Source organism: Dasypus novemcinctus, chromosome 19 (assembly GCF_030445035.2).
Source record: "Dasypus novemcinctus isolate mDasNov1 chromosome 19, mDasNov1.1.hap2, whole genome shotgun sequence".
Taxonomy (NCBI): Eukaryota; Metazoa; Chordata; class Mammalia; order Cingulata; family Dasypodidae; genus Dasypus; species Dasypus novemcinctus.
In genome coordinates this window covers 12,807,597-12,816,056 of record NC_080691.1, presented here as the reverse complement: position 1 = coordinate 12,816,056, position 8,460 = coordinate 12,807,597, and the positions used below count along the sequence as shown (strand labels likewise).

At 51.1% G+C, this 8,460-nt stretch overlaps 1 non-coding gene across 1 annotated transcript; it reads left to right on the top strand.

The window, feature by feature from the left end:
- The first annotated feature begins 361 nt into the window (after positions 1-361).
- On the top strand, positions 362-465 carry LOC111759268 (U6 spliceosomal RNA). The gene has a single exon (XR_002793321.2). It is a non-coding gene; the product is annotated as a U6 spliceosomal RNA (small nuclear RNA).
- Positions 466-8,460: the final 7,995 nt, after the last annotated feature.

Genomic DNA, 8,460 nt, shown 5'->3' with positions numbered 1-8,460 from the left:
CAGGGCCCTTCCCGCGCCTGCTTTGTTTTAAATGAGGTATTTGGAAGTTCTTCCAACAGACAGTGGCACTTAATGCTTTAAAGCGCCGCCTCTTCTGGGCACACACGGCAAGGTGGGTGCCTCTCCAGTTGTGAGTGGGTGTTGAGGGCGGGGACACACAAACCTACACAGGCCCACCAGGAGAGGAAAAGCCTCCCAAAGAGGTTGTTCCAAGCCAGAGTTTCTCACACACCATCGCTGTCCAAAAGGGTTTGGTGCTGCTCTCACTCTTCTTCAGTGAGACACCAACGGTCCCTGCGTCCTAGGAGGAGTGAAGGCAGGCTGCCTGGTGGGACGCCACCCCACTCAAGAGGCATTCGGGGTGCTCGCTTCAGCAGCACGTCTACTAAAATTAGAACAATACGGAGATTAGCACGGCCCCTGCGCAAGGAAGACACGCAAATCTGTGAAGCGTTCCCTATTTTTCGTTTTTTCATTTACTATTATTATTGAAATAATGAGAATGCTCTAATGATGACTGAGGTGATCAATGCACAACTATGTGACTGTGCCACATACCACTGATTGTGCACTGTGGATGAACTGTATGCTTTGTTGATATGTACCAATAAAATTGATTTGTTTAAGAAAAAAGGCATTTGGGGAGCACCCCCTTCGTGCCAGGCCCTGACCTGGATGCTGAGGACACTGCCTGGAAATGAGGAGTCCCCCCTTAGAGACCACTCCACGGGCGTGAGGGGTGGAGGGCTGCTTCTGATGGGGTCAGATGGGGAAGCTCCCCTCTGGGCTGATGTTAGCACAATGGTCTACCGGGGGAAGAGGGGAACGAGGGACCCTGGAGGGGGTGAGGTCATTGGTAGGAGACCCTTGCCCGGGTGGCCTGCAGCCAGCACGGCCTCCTCCCCTGGCTGCCAGCACGAGCAGGGTCTGCTCCCACCTGGACAGTCCGCGGATGACCGCTCCTCCCTGGCAGCATCGTTCTGTCCCCTGTGCCTTTCTCACCTCTCTGGATCTGGCATGGAAGGTTGGCCCAGGAGGCGGGACCCCTGGGGGAGTGGGGTGACCACCTTTGATCTCGCTCTGCTTTGATCTCTGCTCTGCCCTCTGTAACGCAGTGGTCCGCGCTGTCCTCTCCCTTCAGGAGAGGTGGGGGATGAATGGAAAACCCCGACATTTCTTGTCTAACGTCAGTGCTGCTGATTGGACTGACGCATTGGCCTGAGGCAGGGCTAGCGGTCAGGCAGGGAACAGGATTCCACATTCAGAGGGTTTTAATGGACCAACTGGAGCCTGGCTGGGCTGAGGATGGGGGTGGAAGGCTGAGATCCTTTTCTGCAGAAGCTTCCGGGATCTCATGGACAATCTGTTTTCACTGGAAAAGGAATTTTCTGGAGTCAGACATTTGTGGATGGCAAAGTGAAGATGCTAATATCACACCCACTAGCCAGGAAGAACTCCATCTCTACCATCCAGATGTTGGCCATTGATTCAACAAAGCGCTTGGGGAGCTTCTAAAGGGTATGCACATTGTTTTGTGGGATTTTTGTTGTTATTGTGTTTGTTTTGTTCTGTTTTCAGCTACATGGTGATCCATCCCAACATACTAGCTAAGAGAATGACAAAGGGAAGGATATATTCATTGCCTTTACAGAGAAAGGTGGTCAGGAGAGCTAGTGCTTTTTCTGTTTTATTTTTGTTTTGTTATTTTTGCACCCAGAGAGGTTTGTTAGAAGAACTTGGTGTTAAGATCAAGTCACTGTAGACCCCAAAGTATTAACCAGTCCATAATTATCTACTAATTGATCCATTCATAAACCCACCCACACATGCACCCATCTGTCCACCTTACCATCCATCCATCTACCCATCCATCCACCCACCCCTACCATCCATCCATTCATCCATCCATCTATCCTTCCAACCTCCACCTTTTAAGTACCTATTCTCTCATATGCACTATTCTAAGGGCAGAGAACACAGCAGTTAACAAGAAAAGAGGTTATAAACCTTCTAGGACCTCCTTGAGAGTAGGAGACAGAAAATGATTAAGACCACAAATAAATAATTTCAGAAAGTGTTAAATACCATGAGGGAAATAAAAAGCGGCATTCCATAGCGAATGGCAGTTCCCTGGTGGAGGCCATGTAGGTGGCAGGCAAGCCTCTCTGGGAGCTGACCTTTGAGTCAAGACCTCTGTGATGAAAGCTGGCTGTGCTTTGTGGATGGGGGAAACAGCCAGGGGGAAACTCCCTGCAACATGCGCTCTCACTGCTATAGGACCGGAGAAGGCCAAGGTGCCTGGGGCAGAGAGCAGGAGGGCTGAGAGAGGACAGTAAGGGGGGCAGGGAGACAGTCAGCATTACTCCAGAGCTGGCGCTGTGGCCATGAACCTGACATTTACACAGATACTCACCTAATTCTCCCAATAACATGATGAAGAAGGTGGAATTGGCCACATTTTACAGGTGATAAGATTGAGTGTTGGAGAAGGTGTCATTTTCCTAAGGTTCCTAAGTTACTGAAAGGCCAAGAATTCCAAGCCAATGTGCCTGACTCCAAACCTCCTGTTATAAAACTGCTTAGTATCCCCTTCCTGCACCCATTACCACAACAGGTGTGGCATGAAGGGCGAACGAAGTCTGTGTTCCTTGTGTGAGGCTCCCTGCAGAAGAGGATGCCCGAGCTCGAAGGACACATGTGCCTGCCTGGGCGGGACCACACTTGAGGAGCCACGGGAGCTGGAGCCAGGCAGGTGCCCTCCCTGAGCCTCGACGGCCTCATCTAGTAAATGCAATGAGCCCCTCTCTGCTTAGCTCCCGGGGTTGTCGTGGGACCCGTGGCTTGGAAGGTGTGAGGTGGGCTGGAGCTGAAGGCACAGCTATTATAAGACGTGGGAGGTGGGTGGCAGCACAGCTGGGTCAGGAACTGGGCAGGGCGGTTGGGTCCGCAGCAGGGGGAGGGCCCCTGACTGCCTTTCTAAGTGAAGATGGCATTTTAAATTACCAGTGCCTGACCCGGAGCCAGGGATGGTGGAGTGTTTCCCTGGTCGAATGGCAAATGGTATTAGGTAATAACACATTTGGTTCCCGTGATATCAGAGGAGCCACTGGAAATAACTGGCAGCCGGTCAGCCCTGAGGGGGAGCCCCGGCCCTGCCACTCTCCAGCTCTGTGTCCTTGGATAAGCCCCCAGCTTCTCCCAGCTGTGAACGGAGGGTGGTGGGATGTGCAGGGGAGCACGTGAAGGGGATTCGCCCCGGGGTCTGTAAAGGTTCTGTGCACTGGCAGCAAAGTTTAGGTGGCCAGTGACAGGATGCGCATCCTGATTGGATCAGTCGAGTAATGTGTCAACCTGTGAACCAATCACAGTTTGGATGGCCAGTGGCAGGTTGCCCATCCTGATTGGATCAGTGGGGTCACATGTCAACCTGCAGCCAATCACAAGGCACAGGAGCAGTTCCAAGCTCTGAACGGCTGTAGGCCTGGAGCTGGGTCTGGGGTGAGCAAGCCCCTCAAGGGAAAGGAATGAGAGCACATCTGGGGCCAGTGCGTCTCTGACCACAGTCATCCAGGCGTGGCCTGCGTCCTTCTGCCACAATAATGGCACCCTGCCTTCTTCCTCTCTGTGGGGTATGAATGACACTCTGCGTTTTCAGCATGGAAATCCATCTCCAAATTCCATTATGGCAAATCAGTGTAAATATTCTGTTAACTAAGCGTGCCTGTGAGATGCCAGAGCATTCCCCAGGCTGCCCTACAGTGTACAGCCACGCCATCTCCAGCCTGCCCTCAGCCGCGCTTGCCTTCTCAGTAACAAAATGACATCCCGGTGAGAGCGTGGATATTTTCTTCCTGTGTGGTAGAATGATCAGATCAAATCAAATACATACATGAGTGAAATCATCCATGAAACACCCGGAATATGCAGACCCAGGGGGACGGAGTAGATCTGAGGTTATCAGTGGCTGGGGGGAAGGAGAATGGGGATGTCTTGCTTAACAGGCACCGTGTTTCTGTCGGGGTGATGGATAGTTTTGGTAATGGAGGGTGGTTTATCACATTGTGAAAGTAAGTAATGGCTCGGAATCGTGTGCTTGAAATGAGATAAAGTGGGAATCTTAGGAATTATATACATGTTATTACAATAACAATTAAACTATGACACATCAAATATCTAACCAACTGCTTGTCTGCCCAAACGTAATTTAGAGTCACGTCTGTGAGACTAAGGCCTTTCAATAGCAAAGCACCTGATTGATGTTTTAAGCTGCACTTGTGGAGAGGAAACCGCTGAGGTGCTTTTGGTGACCTGCCCCCAGGTAACCATGTAAGTTCTTATTTTCCTTCTCTCCAGGAGGTCGGTGGAGTTAATCTTCCTCTTAGGAAATGCTGTTCAGTAAAGGTCCACCTGTGCTTGGCACCGAGCAGGACGTTATAAAACAGGCGTCTCAAACCTGTGGTTGCATTTGACCCCAGGAGCAGCAGATGTTAGGGAAGGTGTGTAATCAGAAGCATTTGAGAGAAGTGAGCTGGCCTCGAGATAGCTCAGGTAACAGCCGTTCCTCACTTGGAAATAACAAGCACCACCCGGGACAGATCCTTGAAAGCAAAATGGAAACGTTTGAGGTGGCCTGGTTTTTCCAGGGCCCTGAACATTCTGATTCCTGGGACAGATAAGGAGGCAAAGAAAATGGACATGGGAGTCTCTTTTGCAATGGAAGAATTATTGGAAAAAATGGAAAAATAAGTTGCATTTCCCCCAATTAGTGAGAATTTTCTTAGTGAAGAATATGAAATGGTCTGAGATGTTCTCTCAATAAAGGTGGTTGCCATAGCATTTACTTTATGGTTTTTTAGCAAGATAATAATCAGGGACTTATTTTTTGCCTTGCTTTATGTCGCTGTGCAAAAAAAGATCACTGGTATGTTCTAAGGCTTAGATAAACAATGGAGTTGGATTTTTTGTTACACTGAGAAACTAACTTCCTTTGCAGCCAGCAGTTTAACGTGCGTGTATTTGAGTCCTGAGGTGCTGTTCATGTCAGCAGCACATCACAGTAGTTTGGGATCATAATAATTTAGCAAAGCACCCACGTTACGTTTTAAGCTGAATTGATGCACTTACATTGCCTGGATTTTTGATATGAAGAAAAATGTGGCAAAAAACTTGTCAAGTGGAAAACTAAAAATTAAAAACCCTATGTTGCACTCTGTCTGGTCACTGAGATTTTTTAAACGGCTCATTAGAAGGATGAATATTTTCAAGCTCTCCTTCCCATCGCCTGTATGTTCCCAGAGGATTCAATGAGGACAAAAGAACTAGAGAAGGAAAGTGTTTTTCACAGAATTCAATTTCTTGCTATATTCTTTTCATCCACTCTGACAGAGAGTAATACAAAGCTTTTCGGGGCAGAAAGCAAAGCGGCAGTATTTTTTTCTGCCAGATTCACCCGTAAGGACATGCAGCTTCCTCTTTATTGTGGCTCCATTCTCAGGGAAGTTACGTGGCTGGCCGAGGTGGCTTGGGGGAGGTGGGGTAGAATGTGCGGCCTTCAGACTTTCCTTTCCAAGGCGGCGTCCACATGTTCCTTCCTCCCCTAAACTCACCGCACTGAAGCACCACCACCCGGTTAGCCTAGGAGAGTTCCCTAATTTTTGAGATTTTATTAATTCAAGCACCTTCTGTCTCAGGCCTTATACGAAGCTTTGGCATACACAGTTCAGTGGATCCTGCTCCTTGCACTCAATGAACTCATAGCACGGCAGAGAGACAGATATGTAAGCAAATTTATTTAAGGAAGCTGCTCATCAGCCTAGGACAAAAAGGGTGCGGGCTTCAAAGAGGGGACAACGTTGAAGAGAGGTTTTGAAGGATGAGTAGAAGTTTGCCAGAAAGAAAACTGGATTAGAGTAAGACAACTGTTTATTAAACCATTTATTGAAAACCATTTATTGGACAGTTACTACACGCTGGCCACTGTTCTCAGGACTTTACGGATTGCCTCAGTGAGTTCTCACACCAGCAGAAGGAAGTGTCGGTTCGGTTAACAGCCTTATATCATAGATGAAGACACTACATCACAGATCACGTGACTTGACCAAGGTCTAGGGATAACGAATGGCAAAGAGGCCGTCTTTGGAGCAGGCAGGGAGGCCCATGAGCCGGGACCCAACCCCTCCCTGCATGGCTGCATGTTCCAGGCGGAGCAACTGGGAGAAGGGAGAGCATTCGGACGCTCTGCGCCGGCTTCAGCCCAGGACCGTGTGTGGCCCCCGCCCAACACGGCCCAAGCTCCGTGTCTTCCCAAAAAGGGACCGGAAGGGGACCTGCCTCATAGGAATTTTGTTAGGACTCCTGTCCTGCTCTTTCCTCCTCTCTTTTCTTCAATCACCGCTTCTTTTCCTTCCTGCTTCCTTTCATCCTTACTCCCTTCCTAGTAAATACATGTTCAGCATCTACAAGGTCCCAGGTCCTGGGCTACACCCTTGGGATTCATCAGTGAACGAGACATTGAGGAAATGACTCCAGGGCTGGGGCAGGAAAGTATTAGATGAGCAGGAAGCATCTGAGTGCCAGATGGACGTGAGCAAAGGATGACAAGGACTTTTCACTTTTTGGACATGGGGACAGCTTGAAGGGGCTCCCACTGGCCGAGTGTGGGACAACTGATCAACACGAGTGCTGACAATGATCGATTATGACCCATTAAATAAAATAGGAATCCATGAATCCACGTGCACTGACTCAGCAAAGAAATGCAGAGAAGACTCTGTTCCATAGAGGCAAAGCACCTAACACAGGTGGAAGGAATGCTGGCTTTAGGAAATCACCATTTTCCAACCATCTTTTTTTTTTTAAGATTTATTATTTATTTATTTCTCTCCCCCTCCGCCACCCCAGTTGTCTGCTCTCTGTGTCCATTCGCTGTGTGTTCTTCTGTGTCCACCTGCATCCTTGTCAGCGGCACTGGGAATCTGTGTCTCTTTTTGTTGCGTCGTCTTGCTGCGTCAGCTCTCTGTGTGTGCAGCACCACTCCTGGGCAGGCTGCACTTTCTTTCATGTTGGGTGGCTCTCCCTACGGGGTGCACTCCTTGCACTTGGGGCTCCCCTACGAGGGGGACACCCTTGTGTGACATGGCACTCCCTGTGAGCATCAGCACTGTGCTGGGCCAGCTCACCACATGGGTCAGGAGGCCCTGGATTTGAACCCTGGACCTCCCATGTGGTAGGCGGTTGCCCCATCTGTTGAGCCAAATCTACTTCCCTCCAACCATCTTCAGCTCATTTATTTCAGTCAAAGTGCATCAGTGAGGCTGAAGCTAGTGAGTGAAAGCGGGAGGAGGAAGAGGAAATATTCCTTAACAGAAAGTGGAAAAGGAAATGTGGACAGGAGATAACTCATGAAGGAGTCAAAGTTCGCACCGCGGGTAAGGAGACCCGATGACGTCACGTGCCACTCACAGGACGCAGTGAGGGGGATGCAGCATCCTCCTGTTCCTGCCCAAGAGGTGTTGAATCTTTAGGAAACAAGATCTAGACCCCAATCAGGAATGTTCTACCAAGTGACGGCCCTGTCACCTCCACCACCGTCAAAGTCATCAAAGTCAGGGCCCAAGGTCGGGGGAGACCGAGAGCCTGCCACGTGGGGTCACGGCTTGAGCTGCGATGGGGGCCCTTTGCCGTGACCACCCTGCGGGCGCCAAGCCGGACATGGGGGCCTCTGGGGGAGGGGTGCATTGGAATGGTTTGGGCTGTTCTTGCAAATTTCCTATAAGGTGGAACCTGTTTTAAAATAAGACTTAATTTCCATAGCAGTGGACATTCAGGTGGGGAACGGGGGTGGTCAGGGAAGGGCCCCCGTGAGGATTGTCGGGGTGCGGGGTGTGAAGGGCAGGCCCTCGGCCTGGCCGGGGGTTGGTGGCCCAGGACTTGGAGCTATTGTGCTGCGGTCTATTATTATTATTATTATTAATTATTATTATTAGGCAGCAGACTTGGTCCCTCCACTGGCAAGCGTGGCCCTGGATGAGCTGTCTAGCCTCTCGTCAGTGGGCTGGGAGCAGTGAACGTGGATCCATCCTGAAACCGCCGTGAGGAGCAACTGGAAGCACGGCGGCCGCTGCGCCGTTCCCGGGGGCCGCGCCTCTTCTCCCTGCTCGCAGCCGGGCAGGAGGGGCCCCGCGGGCGCTGGGACAGGGACTCCCGGGGGCTGGCACAGCCACGGGGCCCCGCGTGGTGGCCGGCGCGGTGGGCAGCGGGCCGGCAGGGAAGCCGGGAGGCGCCCGCCTTTATTTAGAGAGAACGTCCCTGTCCCTTCCCCTTCGCAGTCGAGACGGACCTCGGGGACACGTTGCCGGGCATCGTGGCCACCACCCAGCGGCCAGGAGGGGCGGCCAAGCCAGCGTCAGGGATGCCACCCTGAGCGCCCAGGCCCCGGCAGCACCGCCGGCAGCAGAGCCT